This window comes from Excalfactoria chinensis, chromosome 3 (assembly GCF_039878825.1).
Source record: "Excalfactoria chinensis isolate bCotChi1 chromosome 3, bCotChi1.hap2, whole genome shotgun sequence".
NCBI classification, from domain to species: domain Eukaryota; kingdom Metazoa; phylum Chordata; class Aves; order Galliformes; family Phasianidae; genus Excalfactoria; species Excalfactoria chinensis.
The window spans coordinates 19,905,983-19,919,506 of NC_092827.1; the positions used below are offsets into that span (position 1 = coordinate 19,905,983).

Here is a 13,524-nt window from a genome sequence, read left to right on the forward strand (position 1 = left end):
TCTACGGTCATTATATAGCATCAGAGACCTTAGCAACTCCGATTCACCACAAATTTAAATTATCATTACGCAAAGTCATCTTTTAAATCGAAACATCATTAACAAGAAAGATTTTAAATCACCTTTGTCCGTTTAAATTCTGTGAAAGGAATCTAACACCAGGCACTTCCACCTCTTTTTTATCATATTTATTATTCCTTATGTATTTAAAATAAGGAACCTCTATATGATTGTCATAAAATACTAATCACTTTGTTTTCTCCTGTTGAATAGATCTTTTGTGTGCTGATTAGAATTGTACAATTAATACAATAAAATTTGCTGACCTTTTTCTTTTCCAAAAGATGAATCAACACAGACTTTGTGAAGGAACTCTCAAAAATATGGATTTAGACACAATATTGCTGTGGGGTTTTTTTTGTGTTTGTTTTAACCTCTCAATTAGTATTTTTCTTCTTTTATGCCATCTTTCTCAGAAGAAATGTTATACCTTGAGAGAAATATAGACATGCAAATTTAAGGAGAGAATTCTTGATTTAAGTGCTATTTTCTTTAAAATATATTTTTTCTGTTTTCTTGCTCTGTTGCAAACATGCTATGCATCTTTGATGTAACTGCCACTGGATTAAAAGATGGAGCCTGTTCTTCTCTGGTTTGTTGCAGTGAGGGCACTGGTGGTGAGAAGCAAGGATCACATATTTTGAACATATATTGTTTCATGAGGTCTCAAATGCCCTGTTTCTTTTGGATAGAAAGTTGTTACCTTTCCTCAGTTAAGCAGTTACAAGTAATGGTGTGAAACCCTTTATCTACAGGGAATTCTAAAGAGCTGTACAACCATTCGAGCCTTTATAATTAAGTTTTTATGTCAGTTGTTTTTTATTCCCCCAGTTAAAAGAGTGTGAAATGGAATCTGACAAGGGTTTTTTTCTTTTCTTTTCTTTTTTTTTTTCTGTTCTTATTTTTTTTTTCTTTTTTCTTTTTTCTTTTTTTTCCTAAGACCACAAGCTTAAAAACTTTAATAATGAATTTCTAAAATGCATATGTAACTAACACATTTATTTACTTTTATCTGAAAAATATTGTTCAAATTAGAGATGATTACAATGCTACAGATACGGCTATTTACCACTGTCCAGGCTAAGCTCGTCCTATGGTGGCTGTGACTCATTTGGCACCCATGAAATCTAGTTGAGATATTATTAATTAAAAATCTTTTAACAAGAGGGAACGTGCTGATAGCTTTTATTGTTTGGGAAGGAGAAATATACTGCTGAGGTAGAGGAAGATTATGTGTTTTGCTCAATATATAGTTTAACTTGCATAGTAATACATAACTACTTTAGCAAAACCTTCATTCTGGCTCTACAAGAACTGAACTAGAAGAGTGAAAGATAAAATATAAGCTGGAATTTTACAGTCCTGCTTAACCCAGTCTTTTAACATCACTAGGTAGGACTAGTCACAGACATGGAGAACACATTACAAGCAATATGAAGAATCAGGACTAGGATTAACATCTTTACATAAATATAATTCAATGAACTGTGAAATTGTTTTATATGTCTATGGCACTAACAAAAACATGTTACTTACTGAGGTGTAATTCCTTCTTTGTCAGAAGCTACTATACTTTTTTTTTTTTTTTTTCACCTATCATAATCATGACGTCATTACTTTGCATATAAAATGCCCCGTGATAAATTGAATTTAAATCTTTACAGCTAGATCAGATAAGACATTTCAGATCATTCTCCAATTATCTGAATAATTTAATAGGATTAGCGCTTATGTTTTCAGCGCACATAATCTTTGATACCAAATGCAAACTGGTTAGTACAAGATTGGAAAATTCCATTTCTGTAATCCAATTCCAGCTAACAGGATATATTTGTCTCTTCTTCTGCCAAACATTTTTTGCCTGCAAGTTTGGTCACCTAGTGTGTTAGCAGCGTATGGACACTTTTCATTAGTTGTTACAGAATAGCATTTAAAGCCAAAAATGTTAATAGTCTTGCTTTTAGAAACAAACATGGCATGTCTATTTAACGTCTCTTTTTCTCTAATCTTCATCCAAAAACTCTTGTCAACTTTAACCTGATTTATCGTCTCTTTCCCTCTTTTTACATTTTATCACATTTCTTCATCAAGAGAGATTTCCTCTCTATTCTCTTGTTATTTATTATTATACACTCTCTGTTAATTCCAGCTAAATGTGCTGCTCAGAAAGATTTTCAATGCTTATCCCATACTGAGTCAGCAGGAAGTAGAAAAAAAAAAAAAAAAAAAAAAAACAAAAAAAAAACGGAAGGGAGAAATCATCATCAGGATTCTAGGGTGTAGGCAGATTTTATCTATCAAAATGGGTGCTTACGAAAAGCAATGTATTTACCAAAGGGCTTATCAATGAATCTACAATAATGAGAAAATGGCATTGAAATAAGCTGCAAAGTAACCAAAAATAAAGTGTGCCATGTTCTCCATACCACCTTAAATAGCCTAAATAACTATTAACTAGGGAGAATGAAGGCTGTTTAAGAGCTTGTATAAATGGTTGCATTTGTTACACTCACTGAAAATGAGTATGAAATTAAAAGTTTCACATTGATTTGTATTTATTTAAAATGGAGAATTGATGTAAACACAATTTTTGTCTTTTAAATAGCAAACTAAAAACAATGACTACACAGAATCACAGAATCACTAGGGTTGGGAAAGACCTCTACAATCATGCAGTGCACCCGTCCCCATCACCAATATTTCACATTAAACCATGTCCCTCAGTACATCTAAATGTTTCCTGAACATCTCCAGGGATGGTGGCTCCACCACTACCCTGGGCAGTCCATGTTTCATTTTGTTCTGTCTTTAGTCTTGTAGTTTATATGCTGAGCTTACCTTTTCATTACTTATGTTCCAAAGAAAAATATTCAAGGAAATATTCAGTCTTTCCTTTGTTCCTCAGTCCACAATTATCAGTTTCCTCAAAAAAAGTGAACCTGGACTATCCACAGCTTTACTTGATGAATTTGTCACTCTTACGTTGAATTTTTCTACATTTCATAAGTGAGGTTGTAGAATATATCTCCAAAACCTGAATTAGTAATATTTAATTATAAATGTTATGGAAGGAATTTATGCGGATGGCTAAACAGCAACAAAGAACATATCTGTATTATAGGTATTGCTACTGCTTTCAACTATTTTTCAGTTGCTAAGCACTGTCATTTTAAAATTCTTCCTTCTTTTGTATGTATCTTTATTAAACAGTGGCTGTTAGAGTTCAGATTATTTTCTTTTCATATGAATAATTTGAATTTATTCATTCGTGCTTCAATTTTATTAAATATAAATCATTGTTCTCCATTCAGCTCCTTCATCTCTGGTAGAGCCATGGGAACAATCCAATTTCCCACATCAAAAAAAAAAAAAGGAAGATGACTTTTTTCATGGAATGCATTAGTATCCCCATAATTTGAAAGAAAAACTTGTATTTGTTGCAAAAGTGACTTTAATATCAACAACATGACTTTTCCTCTTACAAAATCTACTAGAAATTGCCAAATGGGAAGCCTTTGAGAAACAGTAAATCAAGGAGATTCACAGAAGCATTTTTTAGGCAAGTACATCCTAAATAAATGTCAAATTTAACAAAACATAAAAGATTCTGAGGAGTGCTATCCCTGCAGCACTTGCCACTTGTAGATACAACTGGACTGGGTACTAAGCTGAGAGCTGCTCTGTCCTGCACAACCACTGACTATCTCTCAGGCCCATCCTGAGCAGAAAATTAAGCTGCCTCATAAAAACATCAGGAGAACAAAAGCGGATTTAAAGGCATCTGTCAGAAAGTCTGACAGTAAAATCAAAATGTGACAAGAGACAAAAAAAAAAAAAAAAAAAAAAAAGGGGGGGGAGGGGTGGAGGCTGGGGGGGAGGGGGGTGTTGGAAAAGAAAGACACAAAGTACTACCTATGGATAAAATGGTAGGGAGATAAGTAGGGAACAGAATGGCAAACACAATGCAGAGAGAGGGATAATCATAAATGAGAGCTGGAGAGAGAAAAGCAGGAAGGATACTAATCAATTGGAGTAATGAAGGAATAAGAGCTAGAGAGATTGGCACTCACTGGGCAGAATCTGGGGCTGAGAAATGACTGGGTAATGTCTTAATGGGGAGAAAAAAGATGAGATAACAGGTCTGTAGAATGGAAGGAACAACTAGATTTAGAGGAGACTATTAAATTTCATAATAGGATTTGTTACTGAAATGTTTCTACATTTCAGTAGGTGGATCCCTGCCAGCAACTTAAGTATCCAGCAGCCACTCACTCAGTCCACTTCCCTCCCAGCAGGACAGGGAGAAAATTAGAAGAGCAAAAATGAGTGAAAACTTCTTGGTTGAGATAAACAGTTTAATAGGTGAAGGAGAAAAAAAAAAAAAAAAAAAAAAAAAAAAAAAGGAAAAGGTTGCTGCCTCCCACCAGTAGACCAATGCCCAGCCAGTCTGCATCCAAAGGCTACATGGAAATACTACCACCAGTTTTTACTGTTGAACATGATGTTATAAGGCATGGAACATCCCTTTAGTTAATTCAGGTTAGCTGTCCCAGCTGTTTCCCCTCCCTAGGTCTTGCTATTTCTTGGAGGGGCAAAGGGAGAAAAATAGGAAGAAAAAGGAGTTATTGATGCTGTGGAAGCGCTTCTAAAACACTAATTTTTACCAATATTGTTTTAGTCGCAAATTGAAACACAACAGGACAGGTGCTGCCATTAAGAAAATCAGCCCTGGTGCAGTACATAAAAGAAAGCATGGGAGGATAAGAACTGAAACACACTGAAAAATAGAACAAATGATTTTATTGTGTACCTGACTATAAATTAAAGCATGTTCTGTCATTATGACTACAGAGAAATGAGATAGAAACCCTGTCTCTGCTAAAAATCCCCTGTCATGAAAAAGCCTGTTTTATACTTGCTGGCATCTGCCCAGGACTAGACCAGAGTATGATTAATGTCACTGGATTTAAAAAAGGAAAATAAGATTTAAAACAAACAAACAAACACAAACAAAATACATGTTAGTTGCTTAATTTGAAGTGATTTTTAACTTGCATCTACTTAATAGATACAGTCAAGTTGAAGCATGTGGCGTTGCTTCATGCTGTATTTTAATCTTAATGTAAGTACTTGGGGTTTATGACAAAGGATTTTATTTTAATACTTGCTATTCTGTACTGCAGGTGTGTTTTTAGACTTCTGAAACTAGGCCTGGTTAATTCATGAAGGAAACGTAATGAAACAGGTTCTCCATTTGACTACAAAAACATGAAGGAAAAGCTGATGTAGCAATAAAAAGCATCCTGAATAAAATAATACATGCCATATGAAATGTCAGTTTTAAGAAAACATACTATTTTTTTGCTAGTGTTAATTTGATAATTCACTGAATTTATAGCTCCTCTAGCAGAGATGTTGAGCATCAGAAGTTCAGTTCAAAAGCATTAAACTGGGGAAGATATGCATACATTTTTCACACATCTCTTTTGCTTATGCCATAGAATTTCTTTCATGTTAGGAGCCCGCAGCATAAAATGTTGTGACAGTGAAGTGACAGGAATCAAATAAATGCATGCATTAGCAGAACACCATGGACTTATGGAGATGCAATTATTCTCTGTTACATTAAAACTTTTTAGAATTAAACATTTTTGATAACCATCATGTGCATTAAAACTTGCATTACTTTGATACATGAGAAAGTAATTTCATCCCTCTTCCCCAATGAGTTCAGTTTATATGACAGAGGCATACATCCAATCCAGAACGTAATACAGTCCCTTCTTCAAGTATGCAGAGATATAACAGAAAATGGGGGCAATTTGGCATTTTTCTGGGTTGTTCTTTCTGTTTATATTGAACTGGGGGGGGGGGGGGGGAATTAAAAAAAAAAGAAAAATAAAGTTTTTAAAATTTTTTTTTAAAGAACTGAACAGTCTGATACATTGACATTTTAGTGGAAGGGCACTCTGCATGTTGAATAATTTTCTCCCCCTAAATCAACAAATAGCTCTTTTCTTCCAAATAGAACCCAATGTGTTTACTTATGTCTCAATTCTGTCCTAGGTTGGGTTATTTTTGGAGCCTTTCAAAAAATATTTCAAGTCCTTTAAGGTAATCTAGGAAATTGATACATTCTTCAAGCACTGGGAAAGTTTTGTTACTTCCAAGTGAAGAAGGAATAGCGGACTCAAGCTGGCCTGAAGCTGATAAATTAGCTGTCACCTAATAAAACTCCCTAGTTCCAAACATATCTGACACTGACGCTTTGCAGTTCTGCTCAGAGGACCTGCAGGAACAGATTGCACTGTGACAGGCTAACAATGAAGTGTTATGCCAGCACTGCTGAAATAATTTTCCATCATCTCACAATATGAAGAACAAATTTTGTAGAAGTAAAATAGCGCAAAAGACCTTCTGTCAGATTTGGGAGATTTTCTCCCTTAACCTGGTTTAGAAAACTGGGATCTGAATACATATTCAATATACATGCAGTATACAAGCTAGTGTTAACAACTGCAATGTCAGCCTTGGTGGAAAGGCAAGAAGTGGAGGGTCCCTGACTCTTCCAAAGAACCTGGCAATGAAGGATCTATATAATAGACCACTGTCATACTTCTTTCCTCAATTAAAAATGTTTTTAAGTTTTTTATTTTCTTGAAGTCTGAATTCAACAATCTACAACCTCTGAATGCCTTAATAATTTGACACATTATCTGAATCTATGGAGAATTCCTTTTGCCAGCTTATTTACTGCCTACATCTTTATTTTTAACAGAGATGTGCACAGGAGTTAAGCCAAAGAAGCCATATAAAAGTGTTAAGTTTTATATTTAAATTTCAGATGAGTAGTTAATTTATACAGAATTATACTTTGCTAAAAGCAGGTAGCTGGCTCTTAAGTCTTTGACTTTGAAAATAACAGAATTCAATGTCAACTTACCCTACAGTATGAACATTCACTTAATATAATCCGTAATGTATTATAATTCTATGAAAATTATTTTATGGCACTTTCAGTTTCCTAGCTCGATAACGATTCATTTTAACCATCCATAATTCAGTCAGATTACATTTTGTTTTATATATTTTAATAGATGCTTTCTTCTGGTAATTTTACAAATTATATATGCAAATAATGTATTAAATAATTGATGAAGCACCTTGTTTTGCTTGTAGCTACAAGTGATGCTTTTCTTCACAAACATACTTAGGCAGTAGTTCTCTTCACAGCAAGATTTTTTTGCAGAGTATTTTAAAAGATATTTAAACTCCTGCGGTGATGAGGGCTTACTTAGAAAGACCAAGTATAATTTATTAAACTGATTTATGAAGTAATTTATACAATCTAGTAAAATAGCATTGTAGAATTTCATTGCATAGGGATATTCCTCTGAAGCGTCTATGTTCTTTGACACTTGGGCAACTCTGCATTATTTTATTCAATGATAGAATGAAATATATCCATGTAATTATCCTTCCTGTTTTAATAAAGCTTTGTAAGACTGTTAGAGGATAATGCCGCAGTGCTGAAGTCAAATTTTATCCTATAATATTCAGTAAAAGGAGAAATGGAATCATTAAGTGCTTCTTACATATGTGACAAATGGTGTAATGGAGTACTATGGGCTATTTATTTGCAATCATGTACACCTATATAACAGATATTTTTAACCTTAAAGATTTCAGAATCTCTCCCTTTATCTAATGTATACAATTGCCTGTGTTTTAAGTATTACTTCCCTCTTTCTTTATTTTTAACTGAACATTCATCTTAGCATTACTGTAAAGAGGCCTTTTGAAATAAAGTAGGATATTTGCACACATTAGGCCCATGAAATCTTAATTTTTAAGACTCATGTTTCCTAACCTTGTAATTAATACATCAATAGCTATTTTTTTCCTCATTTGCAGAGAAAAATGCTTTCCTTTCGCTCCGCTGGGTGAAGAACTGGTTGGATGGCCGGGCCCAGAGAGTTGTGGTCAATGGAGTGGAATCCAGTTGGCGGCCGGTCACAAGTGGCGTCCCCCAGGGCTCGGTGCTTGGGCCGCTTCTGTTTAACATCTTCATTGATGATTTGGATGAGGGGATTGAGTGCACCCTCAGTAAGTTCGCAGACGACACTAAGCTGGGAGGGAGTGTTGATCTGCCTGAGGGGAGAAGGGCACTACAGAGAGACCTGGATAGACTTGATCGATGGGCCAAGGTTAATGGAATGAGTTTCAACAGGGCCAAGTGTCGGGTCCTGCATTTTGGTCATAACAACCCCAGGCAATCCTACAGGCTTGGGGAGGTGTGGCTGGAAAGCTCCCAGACGGAAAGGGACCTTGGTGTGCTGATGGACAGTCGGCTGAATATGAGCCAGCAGTGTGCCCAGGTGGCCAAGAAGGCCAATGGCATCCTGGCTTGTATCAGGAATGGTGTGGTGAGCAGGACTAAGGAAGTCATCCTGCCCCTGTACTCAGCATTGGTGAGGCCTCACCTCGAGTACTGTGTCCAGTTTTGGGCACCTCAGCACAAGAAGGACATGGAGGTACTGGAGCAACGAGGCTTGTTAAGGGCTTGGAGAATCAGCCCTATGAGGAGAGACTAAGGAAGCTGGGGCTGTTTAGTCTGAGGAAGAGGAGGCTGAGGGGAGACCTTATTGCTGTCTTCCAGTACCTGAAAGGTTCTTACAGTGAGAGTGGGGCAGGTCTATTCTCACTACTGACTTGTGACAGGATGAGGGGAAATGGCCTCAAGTTGCGCCAGGGCAAGTTTAGGTTGGATATTAGAAAGAACTTCTTTACAGAAAGGGTGGTTAGGTACTGGAATGGGCTCCCCAAGGAGGTGGTTGAATCGCCATCCCTGGATGTGTTTAAGAGCCGCTTGGATGTGGTACTCAGGGATATGATTTAGCAGAGGTTTGTTGTTGTGGTATTGTTTTGTGGTTGTTTTTTAAGAGATAGGCTACTGGTTAGGCTGCGGTTGGACTTGATGATCTTCAAGGTCTTTTCCAACCTGAGTAATTCTATGATTCTATGATTTTCAACTTGCAGGATTTGATGGTATGTAAAAATAGCTTTACTGATTGAAAGAGTTGAAGAGTTCAGAATACTTTGCAGGTATTTAGGAAGTTTCACTCTGGACATTCACAAATATTAACATTTTCAGGATGTGCAGTCTAATAAACTGTACATGCAGAGAGCAACTTCTTTTGAGAATATCGAGAATGTCACACAGAACTTCTATAGAAACAAATGGGAAAGAGACACCTCCATATTAATAATAAGGTTTCACTGTCTTCTGGTTTGGTTCCTTCTAAGGAATCTTGAATCTCTCAAGCTTACTTTATAGAAAACCTTTTCTTGGTGAAGTCTCAGTTTTCTTCACAACAGAAGTGGTATATTTGCCACTAAAAAAAGATGCTGTACAGATGGATGTGCAGGAACACAGTCAGAAAAGAACTACTGATGAATCCCGCAACTTTTTGCCATTATGCTGCAGTGTTTTACACAGAATCCAGAAAACTGAAGTTTTTAAAGGAAAGTGCTATTTACAGAAAGAAAATGGCATTTAGAAAAGGATAAGAAACACAATTCAAAATTTCTTTACGAAAGACTCATAGAAGATAATACTATAGAGTAAAACATTGGTTTATTTCCCTCCAAAATGGTTAGGTAAAGTAACTCTCTTGATATGCTTTCCTTTTCTCATTCTTGTTTCATATTTCAGGAGTACAAAAAACTGATCAGCCAAGTGTCAGAAATGGGTAAGCAACTCCTCCTTCCCACATATCAACAACTTGTTCAGAAAACTTACAAACACTACTGCATGCCTGGAAGCTGCCAACATTTCAATAATTGCTTTAATTATTTTAGCTAAAATGAGACCCATCAAGGAGATTTATTTAAGGTTTATTTCTCCAGCACTTTAAAATTAGATCTTGACTGACAGTGTATGTGCCTGAGGAATTTTCAGCTGACGAAATCTACATGCTATCAGGACCTTCAAAAAAACTTCAAATATTTCTGTATTTTATCTTTGCCTTTAGCTTTTTCAAAATATCGTTTCATGTAATATTTGAAACATTTTCAGTGAAAAACGGATTGTACACAGAGAACTCTTGATCAGACAACATCCAGAGCACTGGATTTTGATATACAAAATCTACAGCCACTTGTATAGTTTATTATGCATCTTGTTTATTATCAGGGATCAAATTTCCCAATGTGAAATTCCCAATGTGAAATTTCTTATAATATGGATAAAGCATTACATGATATGTTTGATTGCTATTCCTCCTCTCTATAAAGCTTCTTCAAAGTGACATCCTGAAAGTCCATCCATGTGCTTTTAATTAATATAGTCTGCATCATTCCAAATACAGTAAACTTATACTCAGGTGCTAACCTGAAAACCATGTGCCCAGAACAGTTATTTCCTCCTGTGAGAAATGAGAAAAATAGTTTTCTGTTTTTAACTAATTGTTACCAACACAATTTATCATATTAAGAACGGAAATGCTGATCTTAAATAGTGGGAAAAATTAATCTCTCTTTTTCTTTTCAATCAGGTACAATATCTACATCCACTAATCTCCTGTCTCAATGGAGAGCTAAACATATTCTTGATTCACATTTGCTCTAAACAGAACAATTCATAGGACAACACATTTTGCCCAAAGCTCCTCTCTCTTTTCACAGTACTTGAGTATAAAAGATTACAGTAAGTCTAAACTTTAATAGAATTGCAGTATAACTTTAGAAAGTGACCTTGCTTTTGTTTGTAAGGTTGAGTTTATTTGAAGGATATTGTTTTTCATAAATTGGAGGCTAAATCTCCTCTGGTACAACTTGTGGCCATTTCCTCAGGTCCTGTTCGTTGCCTGGGAGAAGAGGCCAAGCCCCTCACAATCTCCCTTCAGGAAATTGTAAAGTGCAATGAGGTCTCCACTGAGCCTCCTTTACTCCAGGCTAAACAATCCCAGAACCCTCAGATGCTCCTCATAAGACTTGTTCTCCCTTCATCAGTTTTGTTGCCCTTCTTTGAACACATTCCAGGGCCTTGATGTCTTTCCTGTAGAGAGAAGCCCAAAACTGAACACAATACTCAAAGTGGGGCCTCACTAGAGCTGAGTACAGGGGGATGATTACCTCTCTGCTCCTGCTGGCCACACTATTTCTAATGAAGGCCAGGATGGCATTGGACCTCTTGGCCACTTGGGCACACTGTTGGCTCATGTTCAGCTGAGCACCAACCAACACCCCCAGGTCCCTTTCTTCTTCACAGTCATCCAGCTACTCATCCCCAAGCCTTTAGTGCTGCAAGGAGTTATTATGGCCAAAGTGCAGGACCCGGCACTTGGCATTATTGAACCTCATCCCATTCACCTCAGCCCAGCAATCCAACCTATCCAGATCTTTCTGAAGAGCCTCCCTACCCTCAGGCAGATCGACACCACCTCCCAACTTGGTGTGAAGGCTCTTGTTTCTGCATACACTGGGTGCTCCCTGTACAATCCTTCTATTGTAATGCTAGTGCTCAGATGTCTAGAGGTAATAAATAACCTCTGACAGAGTTGGTGGACAGGAATATTGCCATGAAAACATATTGGCACAAGAGCTAACATCACATTTATATTTTTCATTCAATCAGTTACAATATCAGCTATAGTCAGAGTAGCTTTAAGAAAAGTCTGCAATCATTATGGGGATAGCCTGCAGGGTTATTCTGTGTTAGAATATAAATGAGTGACAACAGCAAGATGGATCAAGTATTTCCTCAGAGAATATTATCCATATACATAAGAATGATAAGTAAGGAAACAAAAGTGAGTAGGCTAAGACTACAACTAAGCAGATCAATGGTAAACCAGATGGAAAATAATTTGCTTCCTCTACACAGATTCATAAACTAAAAATCTCTCATTGCTCCTCTTGAGAGGTCAGCTTAGATGACTAAAGGAATTGGATTTGGTCAGTGTTTGTGACAACCTAAGTACTAATGAGGAACAAGTGTGAGAAAGAATCTATCAAAACTGCCCATTTACTTTTTAGGTCATTTACTTTCTTGCAGTTTACTGTTCCATTAATCTGCCAAGTATACTTAAGCCCCCAGTAAGCCAGTTCACATTGGGTAAACTGGGACGATATTTTACTTCAAATATCTTTCCAAGTTCTTTGCACGAATTAATCATTATTCAAATACATCTGCTTCAATGCTTGATGTGTTTCCTTAAGGGGCATTGAAGGAAAAAAGAAGCAACAAAGCAAAACCATTTTCTTTCCCTAGGGAAGGACACATAACGTAACACTTTTGCCAAAGTACCTGTATCCCAAGGCCATGCTTTGCTACTTGACTTTCAAAAGGGGTGACAGAACAGCTGAAATAAAGCATCCAGGAATTTGGGCAAGTTTGGGATGAAGATGTTAGATGTTTCTGCTTATATCTATACAGGGAATGTTAAAAAGATTAAAATATTAAAATGGGGAGATGGGTAGTCTTTAAGTTACTTTTCTAGAAATCTGCTAATTAGAATCAAAAGGAAATATGCATTGCTAAATAGGGATTCACAGTTGAATTTTTTCAACTATGTCTACGTGATTTTTAACAAGAAAAATAGTTAAATACTAAGGGCATGAATCACATAGAGCACAAATAATATATCTGAATCCAACTCTTTGTATTTTAATATAATCATTTTTGTTTGTTTCATGTACATGAAACTATAGTAAATTGAGATTCATGTAGAAAAGTCAGACGTGATATAAAGCTTCACAAATCAAAACACAAAGAAATAAAAACAAAGGACATTATATTTGAAGTCAATAGCAAACTGCCTTATAACATTTTTTCCATAGCCTCACTTCCACTTTCTGTAATTAAGCAGTGTCTGACAGCATGTATTCTGAGAGTGTAAGTAGAGATCATGCAGCTCCTGGAAATAACTTATAAATAATGAAATCATCACTCAGACACAAACACCAAAGAGAAATAACAACTTTTTTTCTGCTACACCTTGCACAGAAAGCTCCTTTGGAATGCCACACCATCAATGTGCAATATTTAAAGCAGAAAAATATCATGCCTCTTTTGTTCCATTGAGCATACAAATTATACTCATTCTGCATTAAACAGTATACTGCAGAAGCACAGAGACCAAATTGTATCCCCTAGACATTACCCTTTAAGACACTCATTCTCTCTGTACTTGCAGAATAGCATGCAATGAGGCAAATATTTCCTGGGTTTCACTCCATTGAGTTCAATGTTATTACAAAAAGAATTAACTTATTTGAATATGTCTTAGTCATTGTACAAGCACTCTTAATTAGTTGTGGGTGCTTACCCTCCAGCTTTTTTTAGGCAAAGGGACTCTCTGCTTTCCAAAATATAACAAATATATCTTTTTTTCTCTTGTTTCAAGGCTGTCCTGATTAAAGGAGAAATAGCTCTCAAGACTTGTCAGATTGCCAGTCATT

At 36.1% G+C, this 13,524-nt stretch overlaps 1 protein-coding gene across 3 annotated transcripts in view; it reads right to left on the bottom strand.

Moving 5' to 3' along the window:
• CSMD1 (CUB and Sushi multiple domains 1) overlaps positions 1–13,524 on the bottom strand; it is a 935,567-nt gene that overhangs the window by 285,278 nt on the left and 636,765 nt on the right. The gene's annotated exons all lie outside the window — the stretch shown is intronic.